Source organism: Lissotriton vulgaris, chromosome 4_1 (assembly GCF_964263255.1).
Source record: "Lissotriton vulgaris chromosome 4_1, aLisVul1.2, whole genome shotgun sequence".
In the NCBI taxonomy this organism is placed as follows: domain Eukaryota; kingdom Metazoa; phylum Chordata; class Amphibia; order Caudata; family Salamandridae; genus Lissotriton; species Lissotriton vulgaris.
The window spans coordinates 1,985,395,312-1,985,422,185 of NC_141691.1; positions in this window are offsets into that span (position 1 = coordinate 1,985,395,312).

Here is a 26,874-nt window from a genome sequence, read left to right on the forward strand (position 1 = left end):
GCTCATGCATGGGCACCCTTCTCACATAAAACCCAGCACCCTGCCTTCAGGATTGATAAGGCCTGACATTGGGGGCGACTGATAGTTTTATATGTGCAGTGATATAAGGTAGATATAATGAACCTATATCTAAGTAAGGGGTACATGCACCACCTTACACAGGCTGCAGTAGCAGACCTGTTGTGTCAGTTTGAGTGGTCTCTCAGGAGTGGCACAATACATGCTGCAGCCCCTGGGAGGCCTCTGGGGTACCTATGCCGTGGGTACATAGTATACCATATACTAGGGACTTACAAGGGTACCTCCGAATGCAATCAATTTAGAGGAGAAGCAGCTAGGCTGGGGTCCTGTTTAGCAGGATCCTAGCCGGTCTAAGTCGAAAACAGTGAAATATCAACAAAAAGTGGGGGTAACTATAAGAAGCAGATCCTACCCTCCTACAATCACACTTACAAAGCCTGGAGAATCGACTCCAGGGTTTGTAAGGGTGTCCTGCTCATGCAGGCATACCCTGACACTTATAACCGAGCACCCTGGCCTCAGGACTGAAGAAGCTGCCATAGGGGTGACTTATAGGTTTTAGGTGTAGTGACCTCAGATATAAGGAAAGTTAAACTTAAATCGGTCGTGAGGGGTGCAAGCAACAACTCACACCGGATGCAATGGAAGGCCTGTAGTCAAAGTTTAAGTGGACTTCCATGGGTAGCACAACACATGCTGCAGCCCATGGGAGACCCCTGGTGTACCTATGCCCTGGGTACCTTGGAACCATATACTAGGGACTTACAAGGGTACACCAGTAGCCAATAGTGGATGTAAAAAAGGACTTACTATGGTCAATTTAGGGACAAAGCACAGTGACTGGGGTCCTCATCAGCAAGTTCAAGTTCAAGTTCAGGGATTTGTATAGCGCACTACTCACCCAGAGGGTCTCAAGGCGCTTGAGGGAGGGTGGGTGCATTACTTATCGAATAGCCAGGTTTTTAGTTGTTTTCTGAAGGAGAGGTGGTTCTGTGTGAGTCGATGGAGTGGGGAGAGAATTCCAGGTTTTGGCCGCTAAGTAGGAGAAGGATCTTCCTCCCATGGTGGATCTGTGGAAGCGCGGAATTGCGGCGAGGGCTTGATTGGAAGATCGCAGTTGGCGGGTGGGTGTATAGAAGGACAGTCGTGTGTTGAGGCATTCGGGTCCTAGGTCGTAAAGGGCCTTGTGTGCGTGGGTGAGGAGACGGAACGTTATTCTCTTGTTGACGGGGAGCCAGTGGAGAGCCCTCAGGTGATGTGAGCGTGGCGAGGGATGTCCAGTATGAGTCTGGCTGAGGCGTTTTGGATGCGTTGGACTTTTTTCTGTAGTTTGGATGTGGTCCCGGCGTATAGGGTATTTCCATAGTCCAGTCGGCTGGTGACCAGGGCGTGGGTGACTGTCTTTCTTGTTTCGGTGGGGATCCAGCGGAAGATTTTTTTTAGCATGCGTAGTATGTTGAAGCATGAAGATGAGACGGCGTTGACTTGTCTGGTCATCGAGAGGGAGGAGTCTAGGATGAAGCCCAGGTTACATGCGTGATCTGTAGGTATGGGTGCTGTGCCCAGGGCCGGTGGCCACCATGAGTCGTCCCAGGCAGAGGGGGATGATCCTAAGATGAGGTCTTCCGTTTTGTCCGAGTTAAGTTTTAAACGGCTGTTCTTCATCCATTCGGCTACTTCTTTCATTCCTTCGTGTAGATTGGTTTTGGCGGTGTTTGGGTCTTCGGTGAGGGAGAGGATCAGCTGGGTGTCGTCTGCGTAGGAGATGATGTTGAGGTTGTGTTGGCGCGCGATGGATGCGAGGGGACTCATGTATACATTGAAGAGGGTGGGGCTGAGTGAAGATCCTTGTGGTACACCACAAATGATTTCGGTGGTCTCTGATTTGAATGGGGGGAGGCGGACTCTCTGAGTTCTTCCGGCGAGGAACGAGATGATCCAATCCAAAGCTTACCCTTGTATTCCGACGTTGTTGAGGCGTTGTATGAGTGTGCTATGACATACTGTGTCGAAGCCGGCGGAGAGGTCGAGTAGGATGAGGGCAACTGTTTCTCCGTTGTCCAGTAGTGTTCGGATGTCGTCTGTGGCTGCGATGAGGGCGGTTTCGGTGCTGTGTTTAGCTCGGAAGCCGGACTGCGAGGGGTCGAGGGAATTGTTGGATTCGAGGAAGGCGGCGAACTGATTATTGACGGCTTTCTCAATGACTTTAGCCGGGAAGGGGAGGAGTGAGATGGGGCGGTAGTTCTTAAGTTCAGAGAGGTCCGCTGTGGGTTTCTTCAGAAGGGCGCTGAGTTCGGCATGCTTCCAGCTTTCTGGGAAGGTAGCGGAGTTGAAGGAGCAGTTGATGACATCGCGGAGATGGGGTGTGATGAAGGAGTCTGCTTTGTTGAAGATGTGGTGGGGGCATGGGTCAGTTGGTGAGCCTGAGTGGATAGAGTTTATCAGACGGATGGTGTCTTCAGTAGTGATTGGGTTCCAGGCGCAAAGGTTGTGAGAGTGCTGTTTTGGTTCAGAGGTGGGTGGTGTGGGTTGTTCTTCGGACCGGTTTTCAAAGCTGTTATGAATGTCGGCGATTTTGTTGTGGAAGAAAGAGGATAGAGAGTCGCAGAGGTCTTGGGAGGGAGTGATGTCGTTGGTGCCGGCGGTGGGGTTGGTAAATTCTTTGACGATGTTGAATAGTTCTTTGCTGTTTTGGGCGTTGTTGTCGAGTCGATCCTTGAAAGCTGATTTATTGGTGGATCGGATCAATTGGTGGTGTTTGCGGGTGGCGTCTTTGAAGGTGGTCAGGTTGTCAGTGGTTGGGTTTTTTTTCCAGGTTTTCTCGAGGGTGCGACATAACTTTTTGGATTTCTTAAGGTCATCGTTGAACCAGGGGGCCTTTTTGCTACCTTGTTTGATCTGGTGGTTTTTCAAGGGTGCTAATTCGTCAGCGCTGTGGGTGATCCGTTGTGTGAGTTTGGTGGCAGCTTGGTTTGGGTCCGATGATATGGTGGGGGGGTTTTGGTTAAGTGATGTGAAGAGTTGGTCGGTGGTGATTTTGTTCCAGTTCCTTCTAGGAATAGGTTGTGGAGGGATGTGGGACGTGGTCTTATTGTAGCTGAAGTGAACGCAGCTGTGGTTCGTCCAATGGAGAGCTGTGGTGTGATCGAAGAAGATGTGTTTGCTGGAGGCGAAGATAGGGTCGAGCGTGTGTCCGGCTAAGTGGGTGGGGGTGTCAACAAGTTGTTTGAGTCCGAGGTTGGCCAGGTTGTCTAGGAGGGTGGTGGTGTTACTGTCGTTTTTCTTTTCCAGGTGGAAGTTGAGGTCTCCCAGTAGAATGTAGTTCTCGGAGAGGAGGGCATGTGGGCTGACAAAGTCGGTGATGTCTTCATTGAATTGTGTGCGGGTTCCTGTTGGTCTGTAGATGAGGGTGCCTCTAAGTGTGGTCCTGGGGTCGGTGTGGATCTAGAAGTGAAGGTGTTCGGCGGTCGCGAGGTTATCGTCAAAGTTGGTCGTGATTCGGATGGTGTTCTTATGGGCGATGGCGATGCCTCCTCCTGTTTGGTTGGTGCTGTCTTTTCGGATGATCTTGTAGGTGTCCGGGATGGCCATGGCGATGTCGGGCGCTGATGAGGCATTCATCTAGGTTACTGTAAGGAAGGCGACGTCCGGCGATGTAGTGTCGAGTAGGTTACAGAGTTCAGTGGCGTGTTTGTGTACCGATTGGGTGTTCAGCAGGATGCATTTCAGGTGGTTAGAGTCGGAGTTGTGTTTGAAGAAGGGGGATTTGGCGTGGGTCCTGATGCAGGCGAACTTGCAGGAGTGGCAGGCGAATGGTCCATGGGTGTGTCCAGGGGTAGCTACGCAGCATTGTGGGGTGCGACCGGGGTTAAGGGCAAGGAGAGTAGCAGCGTCATACGATAAGCGAGTGGGATGGGTATAGCGAGGACCGCGAGGATCAGGGGGTCTGGCGCTGGGCGCGGTCCAGGCGCGGACGGGCGTAGAAGGGCTTACCTTTGGCGCACCTTCGGTGCGCATGGGGCGCGTCCGCTGCGCGTGAACGCTGCGCGCAAAAGCATCTGTCATATGTGGATAGTGGAAAGGGAGGGGCGAGGGAGGGTCAGCTGGGAGGTAGGAGCGGGGTGGAGATCCGGTGGGTGAGGCACAACAACAACAAGAAAATGGCAGCGAGCCAAAAGCGCTATAGCATTGGGGCACAAACAGCGTGAAACGCGAAGCAAATGGCAGTGGCAGCAATCAATATCAGGCAGCAATCAATTATCACAGGCAGCGCGGCGATATTCAAAATACAAATAAAGCGTACTTCGGCAATGAAAGCGCTACAATTTTAAATTGTTAAACTAATTAGTAAACTAGCAAACTAGCAGGCTAGCGCTACCGTGTACTCGCGATATTCGAGCAGTCAGATTTAAATGTGGGAGCGAGGCGAGGTATCACACAGCAGTCCAGGTGGCAGGCATAGCGGGGAGCAATGTCAGGAGTGACCGCTTCTGTTAGGAACAGGACGGTCACAGCGCTACAGCGGGGGGAGCGGCCCTAACTGTGATAGTGGGAGGGAGGGTCAGCTGGGAGGCGGGAGCGGGGTGGAGATCCGGTGGGTGAGGCACAACAACAACAAGAAAATGGCAGCGAGCCAAAAGCGCTATAGCATTAGGGCACAAACAGCGTGAAGCGCGAAGCAAATGGCAGTGGCAGCAATCAATATCAGGCAGCAATCAATTATCACAGGCAGCGCGGCGATATTCAAAATACAAATAATGCGTACTTCGGCAATGAAAGCGCTATGATTTTAAATTGTTAAACTAATTAGCAAACTAACAAACTAGCAGGCTAGTGCTACCGTGTACTTGCGATATTCGAGCAGTCAGATTTAAATGTGGGAGCGAGGTGAGGTATCACACAGCAGTCCAGGTGGCAGGCAGAGCGGGGAGCAGCGTCAGGAGCGACCGCTTCTGTTAGGAACAGGACGGATCGCAAACAGACTAAGTAAAAAATACACTGGGGGTAACCATGATAGAAGGATCCTCCCTTCCTACATAAACAACAAAGAAAAAGAGTAATTCTAACTAAAACTGCTTGAGGGGTATAAACATTTTTTATGAAGAAGTATGTTTGACTGGATTGTTCATCAGTAGGTATCAGAGTCTTAAATGCATCTGATATTGTCTGAGAACCCTAATCTAGGCGGTCTTCCAGGGCGCCAGCAATAACCCCATCCCCTGTTCTCTCAGTCTGTCTCATCTCCCCAGTTGCTATTCCCGGGGTCATCAGAAGCTCCCTTATCTGAATTCGTGGTTCCTCCCGGATGTTCCTGGCTCCCTAAGATTTCGGTCCAGAGCCCTGATAATGGGCATCTCCGGAGTCCTCTGTCATCTTCCCTGCAGAGAGCCTTCTCCTCTGCTCCTGTCAAGGATGTAACATCTGGTACCCATGTGTCAAACGTGGGAGCTCGTGCTGATTTCCTAGCCATTGCTATCCTGCTCTTGGCTAATGCTAGTGCCAGGTCCAAAAACATAGTCCCAACTTTATGCTTCTTAGGTCTAGGAAACCTTCCCAGAAAGCAGGCCTTTATCTGGTGCGGTATAGTGTTCCCACGTGTGTGTTTTAGTCTGTTGAGGACCACATTTCAGAACACCTGGAGGGTAGGCTAGGCCCATGTCATGTGGCCGAATTGGGCATCAGGGGGCCCATAATGGGGGCATTTCCATGGTTCCCCCTGTAAATTACCTGTAATCTTAGGGCTGTAAAGTATGACAAATGTAAGAAACTGAATTGAGTATATTTAAGCCTCATGTTGCTTAAGCCTTTTTTGTGTAAACCACTATTTTGTTCCAGTTTATGTCTGTAATCTCGCGGCCAAAGATAGTCTCTCTTCCTGCCTTCAAGTCTGTCAGCGACCTCCTACCCATATCACTCAGGGAGCGGTAGAACCATGTAACCAAGCGTCTGGCTGAACCTATAGTGAGTAAAAGTTGGAGTGTAACATGGGGCAGGGCTCGTCTCATCCATTGTCTCATGAAAGTCCACACTAAGGCCTCATAAGTCCGGAACTGACTCTTAGGTAAAGTATATTGCTCAGATAATTCCTCAAATGGTATAGGCATGCCCAGTGAAAAGCAGTCCCACACCATCTGCAGTCCTGCCTCACTCCAATCCAACAACTAGATGAATGTAAAACAAGTGACCAGGCTTCCATGTGGGAGCTCTACCATTGGTAGAGCAGGCGTGTATAGCCATGCCCTCTGGCTTAGCATCTGGCTTCATCTCCAAGAACACATAGCCGCTTTCAGCAGCATATTAGGACCCGGTATGGCCACATCCTGCCTTAGCAGCCGGGCAAGAGAAGACCCTGGTTAGGGGGCCAGGCCCACTAGGTCCAATGTATCGTGTTTGGACTCGTCCTGCCATCAGGTAATTAGGAACAATTTTTAGCTAGTGGACATAACCTGACATCAGACAGTAATAAATCTAGTTAAGCAACATGCATGGTACAAAAATATATATTTTATTTTATTTAAAGATTTCTTTATAATTAAAAAGCACACATTTTAATGTCTCCTCTGTATATTTGGTGGTTAATCTACATATACAGTATGCTATACTGTTTTGTTCATTTCAGTTTTTCAATACATTTTATAACATTTCATTGTCTGGAAACTGTAATAGTGGTGCTAAACAAACTGATCATTACGATCTAAAAACATGGCTAGATGTAACAACTACGCGCGTTTCGGCTGAGGGCCTTCATCAGGAAGCCATGACATTTCCAAATGAACCTATGCAAACAAAAGAATATATATTACATGTCAGTGTCAGTGTGTTGTCCTAATCATAAATGTGCTCAAAAACATAAAGTGGAATTTTTACAATTTTGTAGTTAAAAACACAGGCGAAAATGTCCTGAAAGTACTTGAGCCTGTCCTGCTATCTACAAATATACATACACAACAAGGTGCCCATCCTGACTGATTGTACATAAGTATGTACAACCGAGTGTACATCCTAACTGGCTATACATGTGGGTATCTACATGGATATATACAACATGGTGTACAATCTGGCTGACTATGCATAGATATATATAGAAGATATATACAGAACAATGTGCACATCCTAGCTGTCTGTACATAAATGTATACAACATAATAGGCAACCTGACTGGTTATTTACGCAGATTGAATGTAGAAACAGAGCATATACAGAAGATATATACAGAACACTGTGCACATCCTAGCTGTTTGTACATAAATGTATACAGCATAATAGGCAACAGCATAATAGGCAACCTAACTGGTTATTTACATAGATTGGGTGTAGGAACAGAGTCTAGAAGTCCTATAGGTGTGCCTTCTATCTGGACACTATGATGAATGCGAGGAATATATTAAAGTCAAAATTATGATAAAAATGTGGGACTGATAGAGATGGCTACTATGGGTAGATATAGGAGAAAAAATGTTAAGTGAAAAACAAACAAATAAGGTTTCAGGACTGTTTGTTTAGCACCACTATTACAGTTTCCAGACAATAAAATGTTATAAAATGTATTGAAAAACTGAAATGAACAAAACAGTATAGCATACTGTATATGTAGATTAACCACCACATATACAGAAGAGACATTAAAATGTGTGCTTTTTAATTATAAAGAAATCTTTAAATAAAATAAAATATATATTTTTGTACCATGCATGTTGCTTAACTAGATTTATTACTGTCTGATGTCAGGTTATGTCCACTAGCTAAAAATTGTTCCTAATTACCTGTTCTTTCAAACTAATTTGTGTATCCCGAATTAGGAACTCTAATCGGGGGTACCCCCTTCTTTATTTGCATACACTCACCTTCTCCAGTGCCCAGACCACTGCAAATGCTTCCCTATTTAATCCAATTATGTCCCCTGGGAAGTAAGATCCTGCTGATGAAGGCTACTTGTGGATCTAGGCCCTTTTCATTTAGCTGTGAGAGCACAGGCCCTAAGTCATGCTTTGATGCAGCTGTCTGCATTATGAACTATTGGGAGAAATCAGGGGACCTTGAGCACAGGTGACAAGCACATAGCCTTCTTCAGGGTGTCAAAAGCAGTCTGGCATGCCTCTGTCCAGATCACCTGTCTGAGCTGCTTCTTGAAAGTCATCTCTGTCAAGGAAACAACAATGGCATCATACCCCCTGACAAATTTCCTGTAGTACTTGGTGAGGCCCAGGAGAGCCCTCACCTCTGTCGGGGTCATGGGGGTTCCCAAGCCAGAATGGTTTGAATCTTGGCCTGGATTGGCTGGAGGTTACCCCTCCAACTTGGTGACCCAAGTAGACCACAGAACCCTGCCTTATCTGGCACTTAATGGGCTTGAAAGTCAGGCCCACCCTATGTAGGGCCTGAAGCACTTCTTTGAGGTGCACAAATGGTTCTGTCAGCTAGTGCTGAAGACCACAATGTTGTATAAGTAGGCAACACTGTATCAAATGCAGACCTCTCTTTTGCAATCTGCAAGTACCCAGACTTAAGGTCAAATGTGCCCCCAACTGATCAATGAGCTCATCAGCTTGGAGAATGTGGGGAGCGTCAGTCTTCATGACTGCACTGAACCTTTGGTAATCCTGAAATCAGGGGTGGTACCTGGAGGTGCAGACATGGGGACCAGCACAATTGGGCTGGACCAAAGGACTGCGGGACATCTCAATTGCCCTTAGCACCAGCATTTTGGAGACATCTTCCCTCATGCTGGCTCTCCTCTTGTCAAATAGCCTGTAGATCTTATTCTTCACAGGCATACTGTCCCCCAGTATCAATATCATGGGTACACCATGTGGTGAGTCCGGGGGGTTCGGGAAAAGAGTGGCAAATTGCCCCAATTCTGGTCGACAGTCCATCTGTTGCTCTAGGGTCAGGGTAGGTGAGAGGTCAACACCCTCCACAGCCCATCCTGCTCCATGGAAGAAAGGGTGTCGGGCAGAGGTTCACTCTCCACCTCCACTCCATCGTCTGCGACCAGGATCATGGTGGCCTCATAAAGTGGGGTTTGAGGCAAATGACATGCAGGACTCATAAAGACTTCCTGTGGGTCTTGAGGTCCACCAGGTATGTTACCTCCCCTTACGCTCTTTCACCTCATAGGGCCAAGAACATCAGACTTGCTGGGCTTGAAGCTCCACTGGCTCCATCACCCACACTTTTTGGCTGGGCATAAACTTGACCAGAGATCCTTCAGGTCATACCATAGCTTTGTAATGCCCGGCTGGCTTCCAGATTCTCCTTTGCCTTCTTTCAGACGTGCTTCAGCTAGGTGTGGAAGGACAGCATGCTGATGACCACATTCTGACAGGCTTTCTTGGGACCCTGCACTCAGCACTCCTTCACCAGGCTGAGAGGCCCTCTGACAGGGTGCCAACACAGAAGTTTAAAGGGGCTAAATCCAACCCCCTTCTGCGGTACCTGCCTGTAAGCAAACAACAGGCATGGCAAGAGGATGTTCCAGTTCCGCCTCCAGGGCTTTGACAGGCCCATTATCGTGCCTTTACAGGTCTTGTTGAACCTTTCATCAATCCCACTGGTTTGGGGACAATACGGTGTGAAGAACTTGTATGTTACCCCCACACTTGTCCCACAAGTACTTCATTTATGCTGGCATGAAGTTTGTACCATGGTCAGATACTACCTCCTTGGGGAACCCCACATGGGTAAAGAATCCCAGCTGTGCCCTGGCTACTGCAGGCGCAGTCACTGTCCTCCGAGGAATAGCCTCTGGGTACATGATCCACCAAGACTAGGATGAAGCTATTGCCCAGGGCTGTCTTGGGTGCAGAGGCCCAAGCATGTCAATGCCCACCATTTCAAAGGGGTTGCCAATGACTGACAGTGGAACCAAGAGAACTTTGATCTTTTCCTCATGACTTCCTACTGACCTGACAGGTGGGACATGACCGGCAGAACGCATCTAAGGTCAACTTCATTCAGGGCCAATGAAAGTGGGTCACAAGCCTTCCAAAGGTTTTGTCCTGCCCAAGATGACCTGCCATGGGAACACTGTGAGCCAGATCCAGTAGGAAGGTCCTGTCGCACTAGGGGACCACCGACACACCAGTTGTACCAAGCTCAGGAACCATAGGAATTCTGTATGAGTACATTCTCCCAGTGAATCAGGTGATCACCAGAGGTGTCGCCAGCTGCCTGTGTCTCGGCCTGATGCGATTTACCCTCCAAGTAGGGCACTCCTTCGCTCAGTAGAACTTCTCCCTGATGGGACCTCCTTCCTTTGGCCAATTGGTCAGTTCACATAAGTTTTCCAGGGTGGCAATGTCTTACCCTATAGGTTCCGGGGCTTTGCCTTCAGGTTCTATCTCCTCATGGACTGTGGGAGTGGGTTTCTCACATCCTTTCCCTTTCTGGCTGGTACCTGGGACATTTTTCCAGACTCCAGGTCCTCCTGTCTACCCACTCGGGTGGACATGGACCATGTGGCTAGGCACCCCCACTCAGGCAACTCCAACATCTCCAGGAGGTACTAGACCTCTACCTCTTTCCAGATTATATGCTCCATGTCATTACCAAACAGACAATCATCAGGCATGAATGGAGTCACAGCTATCCTCAAGGAAACTGATGACACTCATAAGCACTTAGGGGTGAACTTCCCACAGGACTTATAGTCAGGGAACTTTTTTCTTCTGCTCAGGTGGAGATTGGGAATCCTGCCCCATGGAGCTATTTTGGGTACCTTTAGAGAACTCCTTGTTTTTTTTTTTTCTTGCCCCTTTCTTTTGGTAGGGACACTGTCCATGCCTTGTGGTATACCCCCATGCTGCTTCCCCTGCAGATAGTTTCTTATGGACTGGGGCTGAACCAGCGGTCAGTCTCCTTGGCAAGCTGTCTGGGGTCAGTGAGCTTGCTATCAACCAGGTGTTGGCGCAGGTCTGCAAAACAATGACTGAACACAAGCTCTCTTGCCATCAAATTGTACAGCCTCTGTTAAACTTTCAATTCACTGCCCTTCACCCAGCCATCCAGTGCGTTGCAAAAGGAATCTACTCAATCCACCCAGAACTGATGGAGCAGCTTTTGCCTGCCCCTGAACTTCTGCATGTACTTTTCTGCAGTGTGGCCATACTTTCTGATAAAGGTGTTCCTAATGGGGGCGAACCTCATCCAGTCTCCCTTCTCTAGGGCCTGTAGGGCATCCCTCCCTTTACTAGGTATATGCCTCCAGAGACACCAGTGGAGAAGTGTGGCTCAATGGTTAGAGCGGCAGACCCTGATGCAGAGGTCTGGCCTGGAGCGGTACAAAAGGGGGTGGAGATGATTCAATTCCCACCTCGGCGGGTCTTGGGCTCAATTTCCCCGGACCTGATAATTCTCGCCTCGGTGCCTATTATAATCATGGGTCCCACTCTGCAAATCTGGGCAATAGCTTGCTTAATCTCCACAATGGCCCCAACAGTGCTAGGATGCCTGGCTTCGCCTTGGGGGTGCCCAGGAGTGGGCACTTCACAGGGAAAGGCCAGGAAGGGGTGTACAGCGCTTCGAGACCCCTTCGGGGGTGATTTGTGCGCTATATGATCACTACATTTACATTTTATTTACCCCCCAATCCTCCTCAGGGACTCTGTGTCTCCAGAGCAACCTCATAGACTTGAAACCATTTGTCGATGTCTTCTCCCTCAAGAAACGTTAGGCACCAGTTTTTCTGGAACGTGAACCCTCTTGTCTCCAGAGGGCACTGCGGGTATACTGCCAACACTACGGTTGGACTCCACTTGTTTAAATCTGATGTCCAGCTCTCTGAGACTTAGCTCATGGGCCATTCTCCTCTCTCCCATGGCTAGTCTTTTTTCCTCCAAGGCTCTTTCAGCCTGACCCTTCCATTCCTCTGCTTCCAACTTGAGCGTGGCTTTTTGCAGCCTAAACTCCCTTCCAGCCTTACTGTCCGCCAACTCCTCTGGCAAATTTCACCATGTTTACAGTACAGAACAAGCAATTTAGCACTGGTTAGCAATGGTAAGGTGTGCAGAGACCTAAAGACAGCAAAAATTAAGTCAGCAAAAACAGGAGGATTCAGGGCAAAAAGTTTGGGGGAATCCACGGCAAGGAAGCGAGGTCCACATTGCTCTCCACTCTGGCAGGAAGTTCCAATTCAGGAGACAAGTTATCCCCCACAAGACATTCCACCCTTATTGCAACTGTGATAAACTGTACCTCGGTTCTTAACAGCTAATAAGGCCAACTTTCCTTTGCAGAAAGGGTCCCCACCATGCTGGTTTGTGAATAACACTCCTTGTCGTCTACTCTTAGATACTGCAGAGTTCTATCTGCACTGACGAAATTAAAGAAAAAAGCCAGCCAACCTTTAATTTAAAATTCCGAATTTTAAAGCCTTACATATTAGTTTTTATCCCCGTGATTTTTTTCCCTCCTTTTTTGATATATCTTTAAGTCATTGTTGGGTATTCGTTTTGCTTTTAATTTTCGATCTAGGCTGTTTCATACTATAGTTTCTTTATGCTCAGCTAAAGGTATAAAAAACAAGCATTTGCAATGCAATCGGTCTCGCCTTTGGGACCTTATATGTATTTAGCCATGCAGCACATAATCCTGGGTGCTGAAACATCGACTGTTAACATCAACTGTTCTTTAAAATGGTGGGAAAACAAGCACCAAACAGCGGGACACGCCATGTATGGGAACACATGGATAGAAATAAGGCCTTTCAGCAGGAAATGGTATAGTCCAAGCACTGTTTTTAATATAAAATCAGGGCCTTCGGTGGTCATATAACTGAAAATACAAGATTTTAAAAATATATTATTGTCTACGGGTGCTTGTGGAAGACAATTTCTGTGGACTGGAATCTAGAGACTGCTAAAGTAATTCTGGTATTTTACTGACCTCTGCTGGTCGTTTTCTATCAAGAATGGTAAATAGAGGCACTTGCCTGATAAACTTTAAAAAAAAACAGAAAGTCCCTCAGCAAAAAAGCAATTCTGGTATTTTACTGATTTCTGCTGTTCGTTTTCTACCAAGACAGTTAAATAGAGGCAGTTGAACAGAAAAAAAGTCCCTAAGCAGATGCAGACAAGTCCTAGGGCTGATCTTCAGAGTCCACAAAGTACATATAAGTACATACTAAAGTATATACAAGAGTTCTCGAATGCTCGACCTAAAAAGGGCTAGGGTATGTTAGCTGTTTACAGGCGGAGTAGACAAATTAAATCTATTTATGGCTGTCCAATGTACAGTAGATCACATCTCAAAGTACCCTTTAATTATCATCCTGCAGAATCCCTTCCACCCGATCAATTTCTATCTGCCTGCTATGGTATTGTGCCTGCGCCTTTTCTATATGGGTTGCAGTTACAGAATTAAAGCTATTTGGCCCAAGATCACATCTGAACTTTTTGTTCTCTACACCTTCCCATTTCCTCATGATGCTTCTGCACACTATCTCACATCCAAACTATACTCACATCCTTTCAGTGTCATACACTCTCTCCATCACACACACTTTCAGGGAAGTATCTCCACACACGGACCTACACACAACATGTTTGGGGTCTACATGTCGTGTAGTTTGTCACCAAAACGATGGGGAAAGCACAGAGGGCAAAGCCGGGCCGTGTAAGTGCATGATTGCTCATGTGCAGATAGGGCATTATGTCCAGTTATGAGAGGTATGCTTTGAGCAGCGGTTTAGGTTGTCGAGGAAAGGTTATTCGTACTGGCACCTTCACACAGGGGCTAGCCGCAAAACGTTTGGCTTGCCTTTCATGTTGCTCGTCTATATCGAGAAATGAAAACAAGAAAAACTAAATGCAACAGGAACCTGTTACCTTATTAGAGATTTTTACTAGGCCTCTGATAATGCCACGCTTTATGAATATTCAAGAGTTTACATTTTGCCAGAGTTTCCATTGTAGCACGGCTCTAATTATGCAATTCTTAAAATTATACCACTTTGAATATACCAAGCTCTATACAGGCGTTCCTAGTATACGGATACCGTTTTTAGGTCTGGCATTAGCAAAGACCTGTTGATTTAAAAAAATATATATATGTATAATATACTTACTTTAAGGAACTTTCAGCTAACAGAAAGTCTTCATCCAGTGGTCCGTTGTAGTGCCATTCACACTTTGCTTATGCCTACTACAGCATACAGCATGGGGCTGGATGTCAGCCAACTCCACCAGTGGTTAACTTTACTTTGAGTAACTGCATTTTGCTCGTTCACAAAAAGCACATCCGCACACAAGATAGTTCTCTTCATTGCCACGGTTTTCAGGTTTAGCGCATGAGGTCATAACAGGACGCTTTCTACCAGCTTTTCCATGGTAAGCACACGCCACATTCCAGACTTATTTTTCCCCCGTCTCCAGCTAATGATGTTGTAAATTCTTTTTTTATCTAACAGCTACTATTTCATAACATACAAAATTGCTGCATTTGGAAGCTGTTTTTTATAAATCTGTCTTTTATTTTAGCATGTGCACAATGAAGTGCATTTATAATGAGACTTCCGTATGTCATGTTAGTATATATTTTAACTGCAGACTATATTTATCTTTGATAATCAGTTTAGTCTGTATGCCCTGCTTGTATTATTTTCTAGTTTGCTTTGTGGTTTTGTATGTTGTTATATTTGTAAACCAATTTAATCTGTACGTCCTGTTTGTTGTATTGCTTTCTAGTTTGCTCTCAGTGCTCTCATATGTCCTGCTTATATAGAAATTTAACTATCATATTACTAAATCAACATCTGTAGTTTATTCCAATTTTCTTTTATATTGATCTTTGTAGCTCTATCTAGCTTTATGTCTCTATCTTTACAACTCTGTATATCCATCTATAGGTATTCTATCTATCTTTATATGCCTGTGTTTGCCACTCTATATCTAAGTCTATCTATCTAGCAGTCTTTGCAAATCTATCTATCTCTGTTTTTCTATCTTTGAGACTTGCCTATGCCAGAAGGGTGGCGGTCAAACACAGAGCTATTGGCTTTGCCAATGCTTGTTAGTATTTTTTTGCCATGGATTTGTTGGATGCAGCCACACACATCTCATACAGTCTGCACTGCTGCCGTGCTCGTTGACCTGCTCATTTGACATGTAGGAGCCTCCAACTGTCAGTGTTGTCTATCTCCACTTTGCACTGGTGTGCAAGGAAGACCTGTTGTGTCACACTGCTGCTTCTTCATGTTACTTTAATAATGTAATCTGTGTCCACTCCAGGAAAGAATTACTGCATTCTGTCTACTAATGCCAGAGCTGCAACAGGAGACTCAGTTCACTGCCCAATCTCGTCTCTGTCTCTGTCTCTCCAACCAGCCATTAATCCAGGGGTCTCCAACCTTTTCTGTAGTGAGCGCTACTTCTGATCAGTGAAAGTCATCATGCGCTTCTGAGAGCTAAACAACTCGTGCATTGTTACCAGACGCCCCCATGCCCAGCTTAATTGACTTTAAGCCTAATACCCACAGAGCCAGATGTTATAGTTTCAACAAAATACTTTAATTATGGGCAATATGACAGGGCTGCCATGTGTGTCAGTGAGAGTGTGGTCTCTAGAAGTGTATGAACATGTGTGTGTATGAATGGGGTATATGTGTACGGGTGGGGTACATATGTACGTGTGAAACAAGACATAACTTTCGCCATATATGGCACTGTTAGATGTATAACACAAATAGGAGAAATTTGATAACAATTTTCAGAGTATGGAACATTTTTCTGCACTTTAAATTTCACCCACTTGCCGTATAAGACCTTATTATTATTATTATTTGAGTTAAATGCTTCAGTTCTTCACCTCGTGACCCAGCCTGGCCCATAAATCTGACTGAGCACTGCTCATTATCAGCCTGATGATATCATAAACACCCTTTCCTTAACAAGAAAAGAAGAATGTCACACTGATTATTTAAAAATGAACTCAAGGCTGCCAGTTACCCTGAAGGCATCTGGGAGCTCCTGATCTTGAAGATACCTGCACTAAACATCAACGAAGATTTATGGGTGCCACTGCCTTCCTCTTCTGTTTCATGTGGTTGCCCTGTGTGTAGTGAGGTACTTCACAGCATCGGTCGCTTTTTTTCCAGATTTATTTTAAGAGGCTGTACCTCAGTAAGTGCCTGATTTAGGATCTCGGCAGCCTGGTAACTCCGTCACAATGGTGCTGGTTGCCCCCATCTGCCAAACTACAAATCTCATTATATCCTATGGAATTTATATTTCATCTGAAGGATTATCAGTCACCATTGTAATGGAGTAACCAGTCCTCCGAGATCTAAAGCAGGCCTAAAGTCGCTCATCTGTCCAGGCAGATGACAGGAAGCGTGAGGCTCTGAAGGTAACTTACCATAGGCATGCCCACTGCTTTTTTATTTAGTTCTATATAGCGCCAATTTGGCCAATGGATATTCGTGCACTTTACAAGGGCACCAGTTATATCACAAAAGGTCGGATACATTTTATAGGCACAGGGAGATTCAGTTATTTACCCAGAATCACAGGATGATGGGCTGCCAGGACTGGAATCCGGTTCCTCAGTTCTAAAGTCAGCAGGTCTGGCTGTAACTCCTACGACGTTTTCACAAGTAACTGTACTCGCTGACTCCTACCCAGAGCTGCCTGGTATCGTTGTCATTGCGCTGCTGAGCCTTCCTAACGCTGCTCTCCTCACTTTCTCATTTACATTACATAGCGCTGCTGCCCTCGCTTAGCGCTCGAACGTGCCTGCCTGTTTGTGCGCAACTGTACCTGCAAATATTAATGCTTTGTAACCCTTGTGCATGATAGCTGCATTTGCTCACTGTTGGGATCGTGTTTAATCAATTACGCTCCAAGATTCCTCAAACTCGGTCTGCTTGCGTGTTATTTCTGCCGCCATTTGCTGTGTTGTTGTTGTTGCCCTGAGACCGCCCCCTCCACCACGCAACCGCCTCCCATCGGATCCTCCCTCGCCCCTCCCCTTCCCACTACCCATATATGACAGATGCATTCTCGTGCAGCGTTCACGCGCAGCGATCGCGCCCCAGTCGAGCCGAAGGTGCGCCAAAGGTAAGCCCGTCTACGCCCGCCCGCGCCTGGACCGCGCCCAGCGCCAGACCCCCTGGTCCTCGCACCACCCAACCCCCCGCATTACATGCGATGCCACCACCCCCCTAGCCCTTAACCCCGGCCGACTCCCCCACTGCGTCCAAGCCACTCCTGGACTCACCCATGACCCATTCTCCTGCAAGTTCGACGGCAGCAACATCAACTCCTCATCCACGGACACAAATCAGATATCTGACTCCAACCACCTAAAATGCATCCTGCTCAACACCCGCTCAGTCCACAGACACGCCATCGAACTTTGGCATCTACTAGACACCATCTCTCCCGACGTCGCCTTCCTGACAGAAACATGGATGAACGCCTCATCAGCCCCTGACATCACCATTGCCATCCCGGAAGGATACAAGATCATCCGTAAGGATCGCACCGACCAAACAGGAGGAGGCATCGCTATCATCCATAAGAACTCCATCCGCATCTCAACCAGCTCTGACGTCAACCTCGCTAGCGCCGAACACCTTCACTTCCAGATCCACACCGACCCTAAGACCACACTCAGAGGCACCCTCCTATACAGGCCTCCAGGACCCCGTGCAAAATTCAGCGACGTTATCACTGACTTCATCACCCCACACGCTCTCCCCTCCGAGGAATACATCCTACTAGGAGACCTCAACTTTCACTTGGAAAAGCGCAACTACAGCAACACCACCTCCCTTCGGGACAATCTCGCCAACCTCGGACTCAAACAACTTGTCTCTACGCCCACCCACATCGCAGGTCACACACTTGACCCCATCTTTACCTCCAGCAAACATGTCTCCTTCAGTCACACCACTACCCTCCAGTGGACGGACCACAGCTGCGTACACTTTTTCTACAATAAAACCACCACTCGCAACCAACCCCAACCTACTCTACGAAGAAACTGGAACAAAATCACCATCGACCAGATCTCCTCATCGCTTCTTCAAAACCCCCCTGCCCACTCCTCAAACCGGACCAAGCAGCGATTAACCTCACCCAATGGATATCCAACAGCGCATACATCCTAGCACCGCCGAAAAAGCGTCAAATCAAACATGGCAGCAAAAACGCCTCCTCGTTCAACGATGATCTTAAGAAATCGAAGAAACTCTGCCGCTCCCTCGAGAAGGCCTGGAAAAAAGACCCAAGCACCAGCACCAGGGAGGCCTTCAAAAACGCCACCCGCATACACCACCAACTGATCCGGACTGCCAAGAAAGCCGCATTCAAAGACCGACTAGACAACAACGCCCACAACAGCAAGGAACTATTCAACATCGTCAAGGAATTCACCAACCCATCAGCCAACTCCAACGACATCACCCCTTCCCAAGACCTCTGCGACTCCCTAGCTTCCTTCTTCCACAACAAAATCGCAGACATCCACAACAGCTTCGACACCCGACCCGGAGACCAACCCACCCAACATTCTGCAGGACCTTCACCCCCCTCGAACATCCTCAACGACTGGAACCCAATCTCCACCGAGGACACCATCCGCCTGATGAACTCCATCCACTCAGGATCCCCCACAGACCCATGCCCTCACCACATCTTCAACAAAGCAGACTCCATCATAGCACCACACCTCCGAGACGTCATCAACTGCTCCCTCAACTCCGCCACCTTCCCGGAAAGCTGGAAACACGCCGAACTCAGCGCCCTTCTGAAAAAACCCACAGCGGACCCCACCGAACTCAAAAACTACCGCCCCATCTCGCTCCTTCCATTCCCGGCCAAAGTCATCGAGAAAGCCATCAATAACCAGCTCGCCGCCTTCCTCGAAAGCAACAAATCCCTCGACTCCTCACAGTCCGGCTTCCGAGCCAAACACAGCACGGACCCCGCCCTCATCGCAGCAACAGACGACATCCGAACTCTACTGGACAATGGAGACACAGTCGCCCTCATCCTCCTAGACCTATCCGCAGCCTTTGACACAGTCTGCCATAGAACTCTTCTACAGCGCCTCAAAAACATCGGAATCCAAGGAAAAGCACTAGAATGGATCACCTCATTCCTCACCGATAGAACCCAGAGAGTCCGCCTCCCACCATTCAAGTCCGAGGCCACTGAAGTCATCTGCGGCGTACCCCAAGGTTCCTCACTCAGCCCCACACTCTTCAACGTATACATGAGCCCCCTCGCGACCATCGCTCGCCAACACAACCTCAACATCATCTCCTACGCAGATGACACCCAACTGATCCTATCGCTCACCAAAGACCCCAACACCGCCAAAACCAACCTACATGAAGGTATGAAAGAAGTAGCAGATTGGATGAAGCACAGCCGTCTGAAACTGAACTCAGACAAAACAGAAGTCCTTATCTTAGGCACCTCCCCCTCCGCCTGGGACGACTCTTGGTGGCCAGAGGCCCTTGGAAAAGCACCCATCCCGACGGACCACGCACGGAACCTGGGCGTCATCCTGGACTCCTCACTCTCAATGACCAGACAAGTCAACGCTGTCTCATCATCCTGCTTCAACATTCTTCGCATGCTCAAAAAAACATTTCGCTGGATCCCCACCGAAACCAGAAAAACAGTTACCCATGCACTGGTCACAAGTCGCCTGAACTACGGAAACACCCTATACGCCGGTATCACCGCAAAACTCCAGAAAAAACTCCAACGCATCCAGAACGCATCAGCCAGACTCATACTAGACATCCCACGCAAAGACCATATCTCCAACCACCTGAAAAACCTCCACTGGCTCCCCGTCAACAAGAGAATTACTTTCAGCCTCCTAACCCACGCTCACAAAGCACTCTACGAACTTGGACCCGATGGCGTGTCTGTGACCTCAACAAACGACTTTCCAGAAAACCAGAAAAACAGTTACCCATGCACTGGTCACAAGTTGCCTGGACTACGGAAACACCCTATACGCCGGTATCACCGCAAAACTCCAGAAAAAACTCCAACGCATCCAGAACGCATCAGCCAGACTCATACTAGACATCCCACGCAAAGACCATATCTCCAACCACCTGAAAAACCTCCACTGGCTCCCCGTCAACAAGAGAATTACTTTCCACCTCCTAACCCACGCTCACAAAGCACTCTACGAACCTGGACCTGATGGCGTGTCTGTGGCCTCAACAAACGACTTTCCTTCTACACCCCCCCACGCCAGCTACGATCTTCCAACCAAGCCCTTGCTACCATTCCTCGCATCAATAAAACCACCATGGGAGGCAGATCCTTCTCCTACCTCGCAGCCAAAACCTGGAACTCACTCCCCACTCACCTACGCCTCACTCAGAACCACCTAACATTCAGAAAACAACTTAAAACCTGGATATTCGACAAGTAATTCCCATCCCTTCCTCAAGCGCCTTGAGACCCTCTGTGTATGTAGCGCGCTTTATAAATTTCTGACTTGACTTGACTTCCATCCCCATTTACACACTTCGCAAATGTTCACCATGTTATTTTTTTGTACATGCCATGCATGTTTTCAAACAAAATGCTGTGAACGTGCATTTCGTAATTTGTTGGAATTTTAACTTCTTCGTCTGTTTCTGTAAAGCATGAACAAATCACCCCCAAGGGGGTTCATAAATATGCCCTTCAGTGAGTGAGCGCCTTTAAAAACAAGCATTTGCAATGCCAATAGATGTTGCTGTTGAGTGGATAGGAGTGTAGTAGTGTTATAAAGTAGGTTAAAGTGTTGTGGAGGGAGTATAGTGTAATAGAGTGGATTACAGAATTAGAATTTAGTAGTGTATTGTTTTATAGTGATGTGTGGTGGTGCTGAGTATATTGAATTGAAATCGGCTCTGCCTTGGGAGCTCATGTGAAGGGAGCCGATATTGCGAGAAACACAGTGACACCTGTTCCTAACTTCCGTTTGGCCCGTTTTTCATTTAATCATGGTTATAAGTTAATCCATTTTGGTCCACTTTTTCATTTAATTGTCTCATGATTATAATGTAACTGTTATTTGTGATTACGATTTATAATGAATGTGAGAATTTACATAGGTATCTGTATAAGATATACACTTTGTCATGTTTACACCGTGGTCCTATCTTTATGTTCACTCTCAACATGTACTCAGCCGCTTTAGTCCTACCTCTATTTTCACTTACATACCCACGTGATCATCTACTGGTAGTTTTTATTTTTGACCGCAAACTGGTTCCGTAGTAACCAGCCTTGGGAAGATGCTCGTACAAACTTTGCCGCCTTCCATTCAGTAAATAAACTATACTCGTATATTTTTCTTTAACCCTCCTGACAGCTCGACACCCTGTTGGGCTACGCGAGCTGTCGACTAATCCGTATTACTGTCTTTTAGAACGCAATCTGCGTGTGGCACTTTCATTTATAACACAGCACTTCACCGTGCTTGGGTTACGCGTTTTTTACTCCTGATTAGTCAACATTTTTTGACCTTGTTAATACCCACATTTTTGGAATTGTATAGAATTCCAACTTTATCTTCACTCGTATTTCACTAGAGCACGTCACAACTGTTTTAAACTGCACGAATATAACCACATTTTGAATTAGGCTTATTTATCACGTATATTGCACGTAGTTATAACACCACAATTAATCGTTACAATTGTAACACTACATGAGTATCACCAACGTTTTAGTGAGACATTAGGGATGTGTTAATTTTTATTTTATTGTATTTTTGTGTATATGATGATATGGTACATAGAACAACTTATGTCGTTTTGGTTTAGATGCTCTCCGACGAAGGGCAATGCCCGAAATGCATTGGAGCGAACATAAAATGGAATGAGAGAGAATGTTCCTCAATATAATTGGCAACGCTTGTCATTGAGAAAAAAACATGATTTATCTGAATCAAAGATGAATTAATGGAAAATAAATTTTGGAAAACGAACTTATGGAATCTGTGTTAATGAACAGAGGAGGATTATTTCCTAAACATAGGTGTGCCCTATGGGATGTTGTCAGTTGCTAATTGACCACGCTTATTTACATTTATTCTCATTCGCCTAAAGGGTGGAGGGCGATACCATAGGAGCACCCTTCGAATAAACTATTGGAGCTTTGAACTTGATTGAAATTCAGGTGTGCACGCGTCAATACAAATAAGATACGAATTTTGACCATGTGAGCTGGAACATGTGCAACACTCCCAAAAACAATCTATGATCGAGATATAAGTACGAGTTACTTACCTTTGCAGGGCTCGACAAATCCACTCGCCCGCTCGCATTTGCGAGGGAGAATGGATGAGGACGAGCTATTTTTAGCTCCTACTCGCCCTTTCTGGCGAGTAGGAAACAAACTAACTTTTTTCCTCTGCCTTTGAAAACGGAGCAAAAGTGACAAGATAACAAGATTTAAAGGCATTTTTATTGCTCACAAAGGAACTAAGCAATAAAGATGCCTTTAAATCTTGTTAATTTGTCACTTTTGCTCTGTTTTCAAAGACAGAGGTCAAGTAGGTTGCAGTTGGGTCGAGGGGATTTTCCAAGTTACTAGACCTGCAGGACTAGTACAATTTTTCAGATTTGTCGAGCCCTGCTTTGGTAACGATGTATCTGGTAGAGACGATTCTAGCCGCAGATTCCTTAACGTAGAATTATCCCCAGGCGTGAGACTGGATCCTGAAACCTTTTCTGCCACAGCATCCCTGCGCGCCGGGGTGACAGCGCCACGTGACTCTGCCCTGACGTCGTACGCGTTCGCGACGACAGCAAGGACACATAAGTCCCACCCCGGTGCGCCTATGTCAGTTTTCTTCGGAGAATTTTTCCGCACCACAACGCAGAGCCATCACAAACGAAACTGTGAGAATACTGGAAAAGAAAACCCAACTATACAGAAGGGAAAGAAATGATAGGTGAGGAACAGCACCATCCAGAATAGTGCAAGGCACTAAGGCACCAAGTTAAGGAATGAAAGAATAGAGCGCAGCTACTGCAAGCAAGCCTGAAACCAACAGAACAGCCTCCCTGGAGGCAGAAAGCATGTGAAAAAGGGCACAGTAGACGAAGAAGTCTGCAACCTCCAGCCGGAGCCAAGAAGAGGTCCAAGGCCAGAATGGACGAGCAATGACTAGTCATCCCCCAACAACACCAGCAGGGGGGATCCCCTAAAAGAACCAAGGGTCGAGACCCAGCCAGGGGACCTCAACCCAGAGTGTCAGAAGTGCAAGTAACACAAGGAAGCAGGACACAAACAAACCCTACATTGGAGACCAAATGAATGGGCACCGAAGCACCCAGGCATTTGTCACCCAATCACCAGAAAGAAGGGCTGGAACAACAACAACTAGGTAAGCATCCTCCTAGGGAGGGAGTAAGAAAAAGACACTCGCAGAGGAACGCCGTCCTGAAGCAGGCAAGTGCAGAAGACCGAGAAGGGTCCTCGCAGAACCGGGAAGGAAGGGCGGGTCGTGAAGGAATCTGCGGCTAGAATCGTCTCTACCAGATACATCGCTACCAAAGGTAAGTAACTCGAACATCTGATAGATACTAATAGCCACAGATTCCTTAACGTAGAATAGATGCCCTGGCCATACTTAAGGGGAAGGAGGGTCTGCAAGAGGACCTCCCCAGCTCATGCGAACACAAGACCCCCAACAGGGAACAAACGCCAGGTCAGGAAAATAACCAAGTCCTCCCCAAGAGGGGATGAGCCACAGGGACAGGGGAAAAAAGTCCAGTCCCCCCCGCCGCCCAAGCAGACTAGAACCGCAGTGTAGCCGAGAACACATTAACCAACCAGACTCATGAGGTTTGAGCCAGGAGTGTAGACGCTGTTTTCGCGTACTACTCTTGTTTTTAGTTTCATCGGTTTTTTAAAATTGCTGCTTTCACCATTTTAATTGCTCACCTGCAACTTGTGGGAATTGCGGGGACTGCGGGAGGCACTTTGGTGTCACGGATGGCGGGTTTGGCATCTCTTGCAGCTCTCCCGGGTTGGCTGAGAGATCCGCCTTCTTGGAGGGAGTTGGGAGGTTAGCGGGGTAGTTTTTCTGGCCCCGAGACTACTAATGCAGGCACAGCTGCGCCCGTGAAAGTAACCAGACTCCTGAGGCTTGAGCCGGGAGTGTAGACGCTGTTTTCGCGCACTATTCTTGTTTTTAGTTTTATCGCTGTTTTTAAAATTGCTGCTTTGACTATTTTAATTGCTCACCTGCAATTTGTGGAAATTACGGGGACTGTGGGAGACACTTTGGTGTCACGGGTGGCGGGTTAGGCATCTCTTGCAGCTCTCCTGGGTTGGCTGAGAGTTCAGCCATCTTGGGGGGAGTTGGGAGGTTAGCGGGATAGTTGGTTTGGCCCCGAGACTACTAATGCAGGCACAGCTGCACCCGCTTGTGCAAGGAAAAAATTGCTGGCTGTGAAAGTGCCGTATTTAAAATCCAGCTTAATCACAATTCCACTTTATCTGGCCTGCTAATTTATAGGCCCCCAGGACCGTCCAGCTTGTTTACAGCTAAGTGTGGTTGGGCCACTGGCGAGCAAATCGGCGAATTTCATCATCCTGGGGTACCTTAACCTCCACTTAGAGAATGGGGGAAAATCTGAGATTGCCTGCTTTCTGGCTGATTTAGAGGCCTGGGCAGTGTGTTGTGGGGTTAAGTGCTTATGGCTACTAAGGTTACTATGCAGTATCTTGATCTTCTTTAGATTGAATAGCACAGGAAGAAACTGAAAAAACTAATATATATAAAAGGTGCAATTTATTGGGTACCTCCCTTTCCAGGGTTACATTCTAAATTATAAAAACATTTAAAACCATAAAATCATTGTTTATGTGATTTTCAAATAACATCAAAAGCAAGAGAGTCACACAATATACAAAATCATTAAAAAGTCAAAAGACAAAGGTCGACGCGGCGTTTCGGTGGTTGCAAGAATAATTCCACCTTCTTCAGGACGTGTTTTGACTAGATTAATAACAAAGATCTATGAACAGAATGACCGAAACGCCACGTCGACCTTTGTCTTTTGACTTTTTAATGATTTTGTATATTGTGTGACTCTCTTGCTTTTGATGTTATTTGAAAATCACATAAACAATGATTTTATGGTTTTAAATGTTTTTATAATTTAGAATGTAACCCTGGAAAGGGAGGTACCCAATAAATTGCACCTTTTATATATATTAGTTTTTTCAGTTTCTTCCTGTGCTATTCAATCTAAAGAAGATCAAGATACTGCATAGTAACCTTAGTAGCCATAAGCACTTAACCCCACAACACACTGCCCATACAACTTGAACTTATTGGTCTAGTTAAATTGACCAGGTAACACACAGGGTCGCTCTATTTTCGTTGTATTTGCTCCCCTCCCTGTCACTGAACCAGGGGAACCTTCCAACTTACTTTTCTGATTTAGAGGCCTTCCAGCTAATGCAGCACGTCGCTGGGGGCACTAATGTGCCGGGCCACCTGTTGGACCCTATCTTCTCCAACTTAAGTTCCTTAACAGTCCACTCACTGGTCCCGCAGGTTTGGACTGACCACTTCCTGGTCCCATTTGCACTGCAACTGCAGGGCAAATCGGAAGAGCCCCGTCCAGTTTGAGTGCTGAAACGTCCTTGGCATAAATTGAACCCGGACCTCTTTTCGAGTTAGCTAATTGAGCATTGGCCTCAGCTTCCAAGCGATGCTGAGTCAGCCAATCTGTGCTTTCAGGAATGGCTGACAGCTGGTTTGGACAGTTGTATTCCAGTTAAACGTGGGGGCAAAGGACGAGGGCCTTCTAACCCTTGTGAGGTTCCGTGACGGTTCCGTGACGACTTGAACCCGTGTTTTCAAGTTTGTCGGAAATACATAAAATTAGTATCAGCGAACCGCAAATGATCCATTTAGCATATCCTGGTGTTTTCGCTACGCTACGAGCAAGAGCACTCCTTCCATTGACATATTTCTGATATACCCACGGCATCCATCTTAGATCGTGGCCGCCATTTTGTGGTTCCTTGCCCTCACATATGCAATAGCCTCTGATCATTTCATTTACTTCACTTTGATTAAGGACACGTAGCCTTAGCCGGAGATTCACCTCTTACATGACACGTGCACCTTAAACCAGATCACGCTGAAGCTGCATGACTCGACAAAGGCTGCCTCCTCTGCCCGAGGCCAGCCCACCTGAACTGGTTTTCCTGTCCATTGTACCTGATCATGATTAGGCGGCCGAAGCCGGTAGCCTTGCCCATTTACAACCCACAAACATCTCTTATCCCGCTTTTCTATCTTCTGCACCTGGCTCTGCTCCTTTCCTTCTGGGCCTTTATTAGGGGGAGGTAACGAACTTTACGATGAGGCGGTCCGGGTCTTGAATGCAATATTGACAAGGGATTGTGATGGACTGGTGGGAACCCCTCTTCGTGATGTTTGGTATCAGATATTATCGACAGTTCCTGTGTAACGCCAAATATTTATTGTTTAGAGACACAAAGGTTTGGGAATGTACCGACATGTGAAATATTTGCCTAGAGCACAATTTTTGGTATATAAGGAGCAACCCACTTTGTACAAATGGAACAGTCTCCTAGATTCTGCCCGTGTGTAGATTCTGTGATTTCTGTGTCCCTGCAGTAATAAACCTTTGGTCTTTGACGCCACCATCGAGAAGCCCGTGTTTCTGTTCATTTGTGCACCAAGGCAGGTGGGACTCCGGGGTCTTTGGGTGTTGTACCCTGACACCTCTGGACGGAACCAAAAAGTCCAGAACTCCAATTGGCGCCCAACGTGGGGCGACGTCATTCGGTACCGGTCCAAAAGCCTGAAGAGTTCGAGAAGCTTCGTGTGAAGATTCCT